At 34.0% G+C, this 12,245-nt stretch overlaps 1 protein-coding gene across 22 annotated transcripts in view; it reads left to right on the top strand.

Annotated features, from left to right (window-relative positions):
• LOC138701967 (uncharacterized) overlaps nucleotides 1–12,245 on the top strand; it is a 1,800,590-nt gene that overhangs the window by 1,746,989 nt on the left and 41,356 nt on the right. For 19 of the 22 annotated variants that reach the window (XR_011332758.1, XR_011332755.1, XR_011332753.1 and 16 more), the window contains 2 exons: nucleotides 8,709–8,764; nucleotides 10,764–10,835. The gene's annotated coding sequence lies outside the window, so the exon portion shown is untranslated. The remainder of the gene's footprint in view (nucleotides 1–8,708; nucleotides 8,765–10,763; nucleotides 10,836–12,245) is intronic. The other 3 variants (XR_011332740.1, XR_011332739.1, XR_011332743.1) reach the window with 1 other exon arrangement.

Below are 12,245 nucleotides of genomic sequence, written 5' to 3'. Positions count from 1 at the left end.
GGACATTTGATCCAGGGAACATTCGTATTTGATAGAATGATAAATCATTTATTATGTTAATTTAAATTGTATTAAAAAAATTAAAATGCGATCATTTTGATTCAGAGACCACTCATTTGGCCATAAAAATTATTTTAGGAAATACAGGAAACGAATGTACAGAATAGCCTATCAAGTTTTCTGTGCTTAAGAAGCTATTTTAATCTTACCTGTCCTCAATTCACTCAGAAGGTACTGTAATAACATTATAGCATTATGTCCATCTAGAGAAACTACACTTTCCAATGGTGAAATAATAATTAATTATACAAATCTGTTAATTTAGCTCCCGATATTACTTCATACAAACACAGAAACATTCTCTGTTGGTTATGTTTCATAGCTTTCGATTGTTGTCCAAGCCCCCTTATAGACGAAGTCATCTGTTTTTTATTTCATTACACCACCTTAGATGGCGTTGTTATTGTAATTTTGAAACTCATTTATCTCATTAAATATCAGTTCTATCAAAATTTTGCATAGAATAAAACTTATCGGAAATTATTTTTAAAGAAACTTTTGTTATGTAATATTTTTCATGAAAATTAATAATGAGGGAGATATTTCGATTTATTTAATTCAGGCCCCCCTTATAACCCCCATTAAATAAAATATGTTGAATGACGTATAGCCTAAATTCTAAGTTACAACGAACTTAATTTTATATTCCAATTTTCATATAAATCGCGTGAAAAGGTAACAAACATTCAGACAAACATACAAACAAAAATTTCAAAAAAGCTATTTTCGGTTTCAGGGCGGTTAATTATATATGTTAGGACCAATTATTTTTGGAAAATCTAAAATTACCAGAAAAATTTTGGCTACAGATTTATTATTATTATAGATATATAACCCTTGATAACTTTGTGCATATATATTCGATAGTATTGGAAACAATTTTACCATCGATAGTTGATAGTTGAAGTCATAACTATCGGTAGCACTATCGACTATTGCCTATCACTACCAGCACCACAACTCACCACTAACACGAGTAATAATACCAGGGTCGTTCTACTACCAGTGCTACAGTTACTACCGCCAGAATCGCTTCTCGTCAGCACGACTATTGCCACAGTTAGCACCACTACCATCTGTGCTGATGTTCTTTGGCACACTACTTCTCTTTCAGACCTCTCTCGTAAGAGTTTTTCATTCTTTATTTATGTCGTCATATTTTCGCTTTATCACTCGATTCCTCCCTTTGAACATCACACACTATTCAGATCTCTAGTGATACGATGGTAATGACGATGATAGTAAATGATGAGAAGGGAACGGCAAAGGAGATCTATACGGTGGGAGATATCCTGTTTCACAGCCGCTCTGATTGATCTAATAATGATACTCGTAATAGCAGAGCTGCTGCTGGGTTTACATGGGAGGTATCAATGAACGATAGGAGCTTCAGAAGTCTGGCATCGTATACACCCAAATATATTTTGAGAATAGAAAGGATCAATAAATTATCTGAGATTGCCTGGAGTTGGGATGGAACCAAGGACTTCCAGTAACCTGCCGAGAGATCAAGTCTATTCCTGGCTTCTCACCAAAAGGGCCAGGATTTTATCTATACCTCTCAATACTTGGTTTTTCCCTGTGGTTGTAATACTGCTGATTTAGAGTACTTCGGTTTGCACGTTATTTCCATTACCTACTTCATAATTATCGCATCGTCTCGTCGCCAGTAAACTGCTGTTTGTAGTTTAAAAAGGAACGTTAAATAAAAGTCATAATTGGAGTGAGTAAAAATACGGTGAAATATTTGTCAAATATGGAAAAATAAAATGTCAAAATATGAAAAATATACAAAACGACGGACCAGTTCAAAACGGAAACAACTTAAAATGTAAAGTTTTGAAAAAAAAAAAAAAAACACTTGCATTTTCAAGCGTCACGTTACTGTGAAAAATCCAAGGATCATTGAAATTACTTCAAATTCTGTTAATGATGTTTTATACAAATTTGAGTGCTAATTATCTCCGTTCGCCCTGGACCAGAACACTACCCCTAGAAATGATTACATATTTGTAGGTTGCTACATTAGTTTAAGAGGTTAGGTACAACTTACAGCATGTAATTTTTTTTTTTGGAAATATTCAACATTATTTTCCTCCATTACTGTATCTTGTACAATGATGAAAATTAATATGTATAAAACACTGTAGTCCTGCTTACTTACTTACAAATGGCTTTTAAGGAACCCGAAGGTTCATTGCCGCCCTCACATAAGCCCGCCATCGGTCCCTGTCCTGTGCAAGATTAATCCAATCTCTATCATCATATCCCACCTGCCTCAAATCCATTTTAATATTATCCTTCCATCTACGTCTCGGCCTCCCCAAAGATCTTTTCCCTCCGGTCTCCCAACTAACACTCTCTATACATTTCTGGATTCTCCCATACGTGCTACATGTCCTGCCCATCTCAAACGTCTGGATTTAATGTTCCTAATTATGTCAGGTGAAGAATACAATGCGTGCAGTTCTGCGTTGTGTAACTTTCTCCATTCTCCTGTAACTTCATCCCGCTTAACCCCAAATATTTTCCTAAGCACCTTATTCTCAAACACCCTTAACCTATATTCCTCTCTGAGTGAGAGTCCAAGTTTCACAACCATACAGAACAACCGGTAATATAACTGTTTTATAAATTCTAACTTTCAGATTTTTTGACAGCAGACTAGATGATAAAAGCTTCTCAACCGAATAATAACACGCATTTCCCATATTTATTCTGCGTTTAATTTCCTCCCGAGTGTCATTTATATTTGTTACTGTTGCTCCAAGATATTTTAATTTTTCCACCCCTTCGAAGGATAAATCTCCAATTTTTATATTTCCATTTCGTACAATATTCTGGTCACGAGATATAATCATATACTTTGTCTTTTCGGGATTTACTTCCAAACCGATCGCTTTACTTGCTTCAAGTAAAATTTCGGTGTTTTCCCTAATCGTTTGAGGGTTTTCTCCTAACATATTCACATCATCCGCATAGACAAGAAGCTGATGTAACCCGTTCAATTCCAAACCCTGCCTGTTATCCTGAACTTTCCTAATGGCATATTCTAAAGCGAAGTTAAAAAGTAAAGGTGATAGTGCATCTCCTTGCTTTAGCGCGCAGTGAATTGGAAAATCAGTTCTGCTATATGAAAAAATATTTTTGCGATCAAAAAAAACATTATTTACATTTTTTTTTCAAAACTTATTTCACTGTGCAGTGATGAAGAGTTTCCCTCATAACTCAAAAACTATCCAACATTCTGTGATGCAATTTTTATGTGTATTTATACATGATATCTACAATATGATGCAAGAACACTTCTGTACCTTTGGTAGATTTATAAAAATAAATTCGTTGAAAAAAATGGTCAAATATCAGTATTGTCTTCTAACACAAGATAAAAAAAAACAATATTTATGAAGGAATGTAGTTGAAAGAGCATGATATTGTAAACATGAGTTTCAGTAATAAAATAAAAGAGAGAGAACGTGAAAATGTTAACAAGTTTATGAGTTATGAGGGAAACGCTTCATCACTGCACAATAAACTGTCACAATTTTGAATTTTGAAAAAAATGTATAAATATTTTTTTTAAACATAAAATTATTTTTTTGTATAGCAGAAAGACAGTGTTTTACACATACCAATTTTCATTATTGTACACGATACAGTAATGGAGGAAAAAAAAATGTTGAATATTTCCTAAAATTTTACTGCTCTAAGCTGTACCTAACCCCTTAATGTTTATTGGAAATGTTTGTCTTACCTTCAAGAACTTAATTCACTTCATTCAGTACCTTGTAACATCTTTTTTTGTTCAACATAGACCCAGACTTTTCTAACACAATTCCGCCTTTGAGTCCTGGTACTTCTGCTACAATTTTCATCGAATCTCCCATCTTCTAAATTGCTGACTTAAGGGTGAAATTGTGTGATTTTTTTTTCTGAGCTTGTTATAAACAACATCCACATATATTTTTCTTAAGATTAATTCGAAAAGAATATCCTTTTTGCAATAGTTTTCCAAAAGAAACGTAGAGTTTTGAACTTTCTGTATTCTTTAGGGGAATGTTTGATGACATTAATACCTCACTAAATCCTTCACAAACCAATTCTCTGGTTCTGTTGACAGATTAGAATTCGTGACCAACATTTGAACTGAGATCCTTATAAAATTACCTTAGAAAACGATCATATTATTGCATTGTTATTTCCCGTCCAAGTTGGACTAGTGGTGGGGTGTGATTTAAGACCTGTGATTTTGTCGCTGTGTCAGGTTTGCCACTGTTTCCGACTGTGATTATAATTCCAAAAAATCCAAGAAATAGTCATCTCCGACCATTATGTGACTCCTAGCGATGGTGATTGTTGTACTAATGGAGTTACAACACATTTTCGAGACGCGTCATTGTGAATGGAGCGCTAGGCATGTTTGTCGCCATAACTGCGTGCATGTGCATCTGGAGGTAAATGAAAGGCATCGTGTATCAGGTTAAGGTACAAACACGCGAAGAGTTGCTTCAGCTCATTCTGAATGCCGCGGTGTCAATAAGGAAGAAACGTGTGAAGCTGCGAAATGCTACACGTGCGGTTCACACCAGTGCGGACCGTTGCCTTCAAATTCAGGGAGGCATTTTCGAAAATGTGATTTAAATCCACTCTAAATGAAAGAGAGTGGTACATAAACAATTAATTGTTTGTATTTTATTATTTTTTTGCATTTTTGTTAACGAAATCCTGAAATAAACATTTTTTCTGCCGTTTTCAAATTATCGTATCTTCGTAATTATGAATGTAATCCCAGTAATGTACTTACATTTTTTGTTCCAAATAACCTCTGGAATCACCTCCATAAACCGGGGCAGAACTTCGTAAGTCATTCTGTATAAGTTCGACAGCACTTTCGGATTTGGGTCTATAAAAATCATTGTGTTATTTTAATACGAGACTCCAAGCACGATTTTAAGATGCAGACAGATTTAGTCGTTTCTACTTGGATACAGGACAGCCTATAAGAATGATTCTTGCTCATGGCGATGAGGATGTTGTTAACACGATTATTTGGTTTCAAAACCATCTCAATCCTTGTTATAAATATTATTTCGAGAGCAGGTAGATAAACATGTGTTTCTTTCTAAACGCGATGCTTGCAGGTGAATAATCGGCTTTATGTTACAGCCGATTTATTCCACTACTTGCGTCAAAGACGCCTTCTTATGACGGAAAAAGAAATTTGTGTCCGTTCGAGATCAAATCCCCATAATTGAAGTCCGTAGCCAATCGTTCAAACGACTAAGCTCGCTTCGCTCCCTTCAGAAGGCAAAGATTTCACAATTTAAATGTGTCTGCACCAATAAAAGTATCTAAAAATAGAAGTTCTGCCTTAGAAGTTTTTATACTAAAATATTTGCAAGAATACTGCGCAAAATATTCTTGGCGTGACAGTAACTACCTACATAGACCAGCGAATAGGGATTATAAATAATGGACACTGAGCGAATTTTCCTGTGTTTTGTTTCTCTGTGCGCCAGCGTATAGTTCCACTTTCAAGTGCTAGAGGTTAGTGTAATCGAGCATACGCTAAGATAATAATTGAGAATAGAGTTGAGACACAGGATCCAAACATCGCCTTCCTTATTACATAATCCAGTAACGCTTTGCTTCAAATAAATTCAAGTTAACAGCTTTTCCTTATTTCTCAGTGACAAACTAGTTGTAATAATAATATTTTATATTTCAGATATCATAAATTATATTATAAAATAATATAATACGTTATAAAATTAAGTATCGAATTCGTTTAATATTTGTATATAATATAATATAGGTATATGGATTTACTTCTCGTAAGAGTTATGTTTTTCCATTTTCAGCGCTATCAAATCATTACATATTTTAATTGTTGTTGGGGTCAACGTCTCAACTCTCATTATAAAGGAACTCTAGAGTCTAGACATTAAAGTTAATGACGGATTTATATTTTATGGATCCAATTTATTTTATTTGAGTACATAATGTACCTAGATGTATTAATTATATGTGTTATATTTCCGCTGTGTCGACTGCTAGCTGGTGTGATGTTAGCGCCAACTCTAGGGAGAAAGCAGAATCTCACGCATTAGCTGGCTTGAAGGTCATTGAAATCAGTCTGGCTACATCAAAAGTACCGACGCGAAGTGTCCATTCTTTATAATCCCAATTCGCTGCATAGACTACCTCCTCTGTTAACATGTGATTCACAGAATGCAAGAAGTGATCTTGTTTTCCTTCTTCAACCTAAAGAAAGGCTAACTTACCTACTCCATTACTCACATTTGCCGTGGTATTAGTAATAGATCAGACACCGGAACTTTGGCAGAATGCCCTTTTAAATGTGTTAAATCTATCTTCATTTTGAAAGTAAATCTGTACGAATTAGGCCTATATCTTGGTGATTTAAACGTTACAGTTTTATGCTGTCCTTTTCTGCCTTTTTTGATACAAATGCCAAATTTACGAAATAAATGCATTTTTTTGCCTTTATTTGATTATTTATCTTATTTATCATTATCAACATCATCATCTTCAAGGTTTAGGCCTGGTGGCTTGTTCCTTCCTCTTGGAAAGTGTCGTCCCATCTATTGCGGGGTCTTCCGACATTCCTCCTTCCTTCCGGTCTGTAGTTCAGTATTTTTTTGGGGAATCTGTCTTCATTCATCCTTAAAATATTTTCTTTCCAGTTTTTCTTTTGTCTTGCTAATCTGTCGTTTAAGTTGAAAATTCCCAGTTCCGTCCTTATGTCTGTGCTTCTTTTCTGGTCCAATAGAGTGTATCCTGCCACTGATCTCGGAAATCTCATCTCTGCAGCCTCTATCCTTCTTCTTTCTGATCGAGTCAATGCCCATTTTTCGCTGCCATACATAAGAACTGCCATTACTTTATAGAATTTTAGTTGGGTCTCTTTTAGTGTTTTCCGGGATAAAGTTCTTTTTATTGTAGCCTACCGCACATTCTCTGGAATTTATTAATTTTGTTGTTAACATCGTTATTTTCGCAATAGGATACGTTGCAACCCAACTACTCACCTGCTCAATTATTTTATCCTCCATTACTATTTTGGTCCTTAGATACCTAGTCCACAAAACCTGAAAGTTAGAATTTATAAAAGTTATATTACCGGTTCTTCTGTATGGTTGTGAAACTTGGACTCTCACTCTGAGAGAGGAACATAGGTTAAGGGTATTTGAGAATAAGGTGCTTAGGAAAATATTTGGGGCTAAGCGGGATGAAGTTACAGGAGAATGGAGAAAGTTACACAATACAGAACTGCACGCATTGTATTCTTCACCTAACATAATTAGGAACTTAAAATCCAGACGTTTGAGATGGGCAGGGCATGTAGCACGTATGGGCGAATCCAGAAATGCATGTAGAGTGTTAGTTGGGAGACCGGAGGGAAAAAGACCTTTAGGGAGGCCGAGACGTAGATGGGAGGATAATATTAAAATGGATTTGAGAGAGGTAGGGTATGATGATAGAGACTGGATTAATCTTGCACAGGATAGGGACCGATGGCGGGCTTATGTGAGGGCGGCAATGAACCTTCGGGTTCCTTAAAAGCCATTTGTAAGTAAGTAAGTAAGATGCCTAGTCCCCAGAAAGCCCATTGCTTTAGTTTTTGTTAAAGATATTTTAAGATTATAATCTTTAATAACTTTCAATAACTTACTTGTTGCTATTTGCAAACCGTCCTCTGAATTACTGAAAATCACTTGATCATCGGCAAACAAAAGAGTGTCTATACTCTCTTTGCCGACTATAAAATGTTCTGTTAAAATACTTTGCCATTCTTCATTGACTGCGTCTATATATATATATATATACACATCAAAAATTGCTGGTGACAATGGGCATCCCTGTTTCACTCCCTGATTTATTGCCACCCTTTTGTTCGTAATTCCTTGTCCATTTTCTATACTTATTATTATTTATTAATTTATTATTAAAAATTGCCTGCAGGTATATTTTAATTTATTTCTATAACCGCTACAATGAAAGTGACTTCACCGACTGTATATTATTGTCTTTCAGTCTGTTCATATTCTTTTTGCAACAATGAGTGCTGCCGTACAAAAATGTGTAACAGTAAGCGTTTTAATTATCGCTTGTGTTTATTTGACAAGGCAACAATGAGTGCGGGTCTAACGTTATTTTTAACGGTTATTTTCCTTTCCGTTTTCATTGCGACTTGTTGTAGCTAGCTAAATATTTAATATCGCAACATATCAGTACAACCAAACACAAAAATGCATTTTCCAAGGCTACTAGGAAGAAGATTTCTTTGCTTCCAACAGTAATTGCTACATCGAGTCGAAAATCTCAATTTGCATTCGACTTATGTAAAGCTTTTCTTGCTGCCGAAATCCCTTTGTGGAAAATACAAGGTTATAGGTTTAGTGCAAGGTTTTTGTAATTGCCTTTTATTGCACATTTTAGCTATTTATAATGCCTTTTTGCCTACCTATTTTAGCTATTTATGACGCCTTTTTGCCTGCCTATTTTAATGATTCATAATGCCTAAACTTCCGGTCTCTGCTAATAATATTACAAGCAAAATAGCTCAAAGACTGTAACTTTATTAGAAATACCGGTATTACAGTGTTGCATTTTGATTTTTGCAGGTGAAGGCGTTGCTAGTAGGCGATGACCAGTTGCATTGCATCTTTCAAAACTTAAAGTGAGTTTAATACGGAAGAAATCTACTTCATTTTTCATTTTCATTTAGTTTTCTGTCCAACGGCAGGCCTTTAACTGCAAACCCAGCTTTCTCCAATCTTTCCTATTTTCTGCCTTTCTCTTTGTTTCCTCATATGATCCATATAATATCTTAATGTCGTCTATGATCTGATATCTTCTTCTACCCCGAACTCTTCTCCCGTTCACCATTCCTTCCAGTGCATCCTTCAGTTGGCAGTTTCTTCCCGGCCAGTGACCCAACCAATTCCTTTTCCTCTTCCTGATCACTTTCAGCATCATTCTTTCTTCACCCATTCTTTCCAACACAGTATCATTTCTTATTATGCCTGCCCACTTCACACTTTCAATTCTTCTCCATATCCACATTTCAAATTCTTCTGTTCGCTTCTCTTCACTTCGTCGTAATGTACATGTTTCTGCCCCATACAATGCCACACTTCATACAAAGCACTTCACTAGTCTCTGCCATAATTCTTTTTGCAGAGGTCCGCAGAAAATGCTCCCTATGTTTGTAGCTACCCGTTGCTTTCAACATTTCTATCGATCACCCAAATGCATGTATCATACCGGATGTTATATTTATTTACACTTACCTGACTATAATCTTGAATTGTAACCACAACGCAACGCAACACACAAAATAACTAATATGTATTAATATTAATACTGATATTAATTAATCGCCAGTATGTTCAAATTTCACTAGCTTCCAATAATCGGCTCAGAAATCTGGAACAATTTGAATTTTTAGAATTTGCACTACAGACAACTGCTGTCACTGCTGCCAACATAACAGTTAGAAAATCACTAATAGTTGTAGTATTTCTCAGTACAGTAATTCGAAACAAAGTTGGCAGAAGAAAATTCAACTTTCAAACTAGAAAATCACCATAATCCACTAGCATATGTAGTAATGTGGGGGGGAATGGTTAGATTTCACCCGTACGGTATTAAGTAAGGTGATGCGGAGTATAAATTACTTCACATATTATGTCTATCGAATAATAGCTATCGAAAATCAATAAATATAAGCAGTAGTCCTTCGTAACATGATAAAGAAACGTAATTGCTACGGGGCTCGTAAAACATATACACTAAATTTTCGTTATAACGAACGCCACTATCTATAACGAAGTTTTCAATATTACGAAATTATTTTCTTCTCCGTGCCTTTTCCCCCCATATCACTTTTAATGTTAAAATATTCCATTTCAACGAATTTAATTTTTACGAAGAAATCAGTATAATAAAATAATAATTTCGCTTCCTTGTCAAAAAAAAAAAACTAATTTTTAACGAAAATTATTTTAAATATACAGTAGGTACAATTAGTTAGCAATTAGGTCATATTTTACATTATAATAATATTACAACGGGATTGTGGCCGCGTCGTCATTAAGTATCTGTTGAACGCGCTATGTATACTATGCAAGGTTATACTATGATTCAAATGTCTCTGAATTTTCATGCAATTGTTTCCTTGTTATCCTCTTTTAGTTTCCTTCTACCAATCACAGCTCACTAATCTCACAATATGGCTTCCCAAACAACATGACATCTCTTTTTCTCCAAAGTTCTTCGTAAAACAAACTTGAATTTTGTATTTTTCCTATGCCTTTCTTTAAATTTTATATTTTCAAATGCAATACAAGTTCAATCTTTTATTTTATTTAATGATATTTTTCAGACCTACATGTCAAATATGCGGAATTTACTGTGTAAGTAGAGGTTAATGAACAACGATATAACGAAGTAATTTAAGAGGTACCTATCTAGGTTTTCGTTATACTGGTATTTTACTGTATAATTAGAAAGTATGTGTTAACTTCATGGACTCGTTTTTCCATTTATAAATTTAAAGTTTTCCTTTATCTTTTTTATTTTACTTTACTTTCGGATTCCCATGCCATCTTACATTTTCTCTGCTAATGGTACTTACTTCAAAAGAGGTATTTCATACGTAATCATTATGTTTCCAGGTAGACGAACTATCAACCTGCCTGTGTTACTATGGAGTTGTGAAACATAGTAGTGCACCTCTTACGTAAAAGGTAATAATACTAATAATTATTTATTTTATTTATTTAATTACTGATTTACTTCGTCTTGGAGCTGCAGCTTCTTTGTTTCGCTTGTGCGCACATCAATATCAAGATGTGTATATATATATATATATATATATATATATATATATATATATATATATATATATATATACACACACACACACACACATATATGTATACTAGCCGTACCGTGCGCTCCGCTGCACCCGTTAGAAATAAATATAAAGTAATTACATAATTAAAATAGGACATTTGATCCAGGGAACATTCGTGTTTGGTAGAAGGATAAATCGTTTAATAAGTTACTTAATTTAAATAGCATCCAAATAATTAAAATGCGATCATTTTGGTCCAGAGACACTCATTTGGTGCAATGACAATTCCTTTAACATGTTTCTTGATTTTTATTACATGCAACCATAGCTTAATGAAGATTGACAGCATTTAGATTTAATGTGTATATTTTATTTTACTTGTTATAGGTTTCCATTGAATTATGGTAGTAACTTAATTTTAACCCTTGTTTTCTACGTATTCAGTAAATGGCGCTTGGCCCACTATGGTTCTGAACCCTTCATATAACTTAAATTATATTATATTATATTATATTATATTATATTATATTATATTATATTATATTATATTATATTATATTATATTATATTATTATATTATATTATATCAGAAGTTACTGTAATAACATTATAGCATTATGTCCATCTAGAGAAATTACACTTTCCAATGGTGAAATAATAATTAATTATACAAATCGGTTAATTTAGCTTCTGTATGCTATCTTTCATAGTTTTCGATTGTTGCTGTCCAAGGCCTCTTATAGACGAAGTCATTTGTTTTTTAATTCATTACACGGCCTTAGATGGCAGTTATTTTAATTTTAAAACTAATTTATCTCATTAAATATCAGTCCTATCAATATTTTTCAAGGAATGAAACTTATCGAAAATTATTTTAAAGAATCTTTTGTTATGTAACATTTTTCACAAAAATCAATAATAAGCGAGATATTTCGATTTATTTCATTCAGGCCCCCTTATAACCCCCCTTTTAAATAAAGTATTTTGAATGCCATATAGCCTAAAATCTAAGTTACAACGAACTTAATTTATATTCCACTTTTCATATAAATCGGTTCAGCCATTATCGCGTGAAAAGGTAACAAACATACAGACAGACATACAAACAAAATTGTCAAAAATGCGATTTTCGGTTTCAGGGTGGTTAATTATATATGTTGGGACCAATTATTTTTGGAAAATCGAAAATTACCAGAAAAATTTCGGCTACAGATTTATTATTAGTATAGATATATATATACCTTCATCTTGGAGCTGCAGCTTCTTTGTTTCGCTTGTGCGCACATCAATATCAAGATGT

This window comes from Periplaneta americana, chromosome 6 (genome assembly GCF_040183065.1).
Source record: "Periplaneta americana isolate PAMFEO1 chromosome 6, P.americana_PAMFEO1_priV1, whole genome shotgun sequence".
Taxonomy (NCBI): Eukaryota; Metazoa; Arthropoda; class Insecta; order Blattodea; family Blattidae; genus Periplaneta; species Periplaneta americana.
The sequence above is the reverse complement of the archived record's forward strand: the minus strand, read 5'-3'. Positions and strand labels throughout refer to the sequence as shown.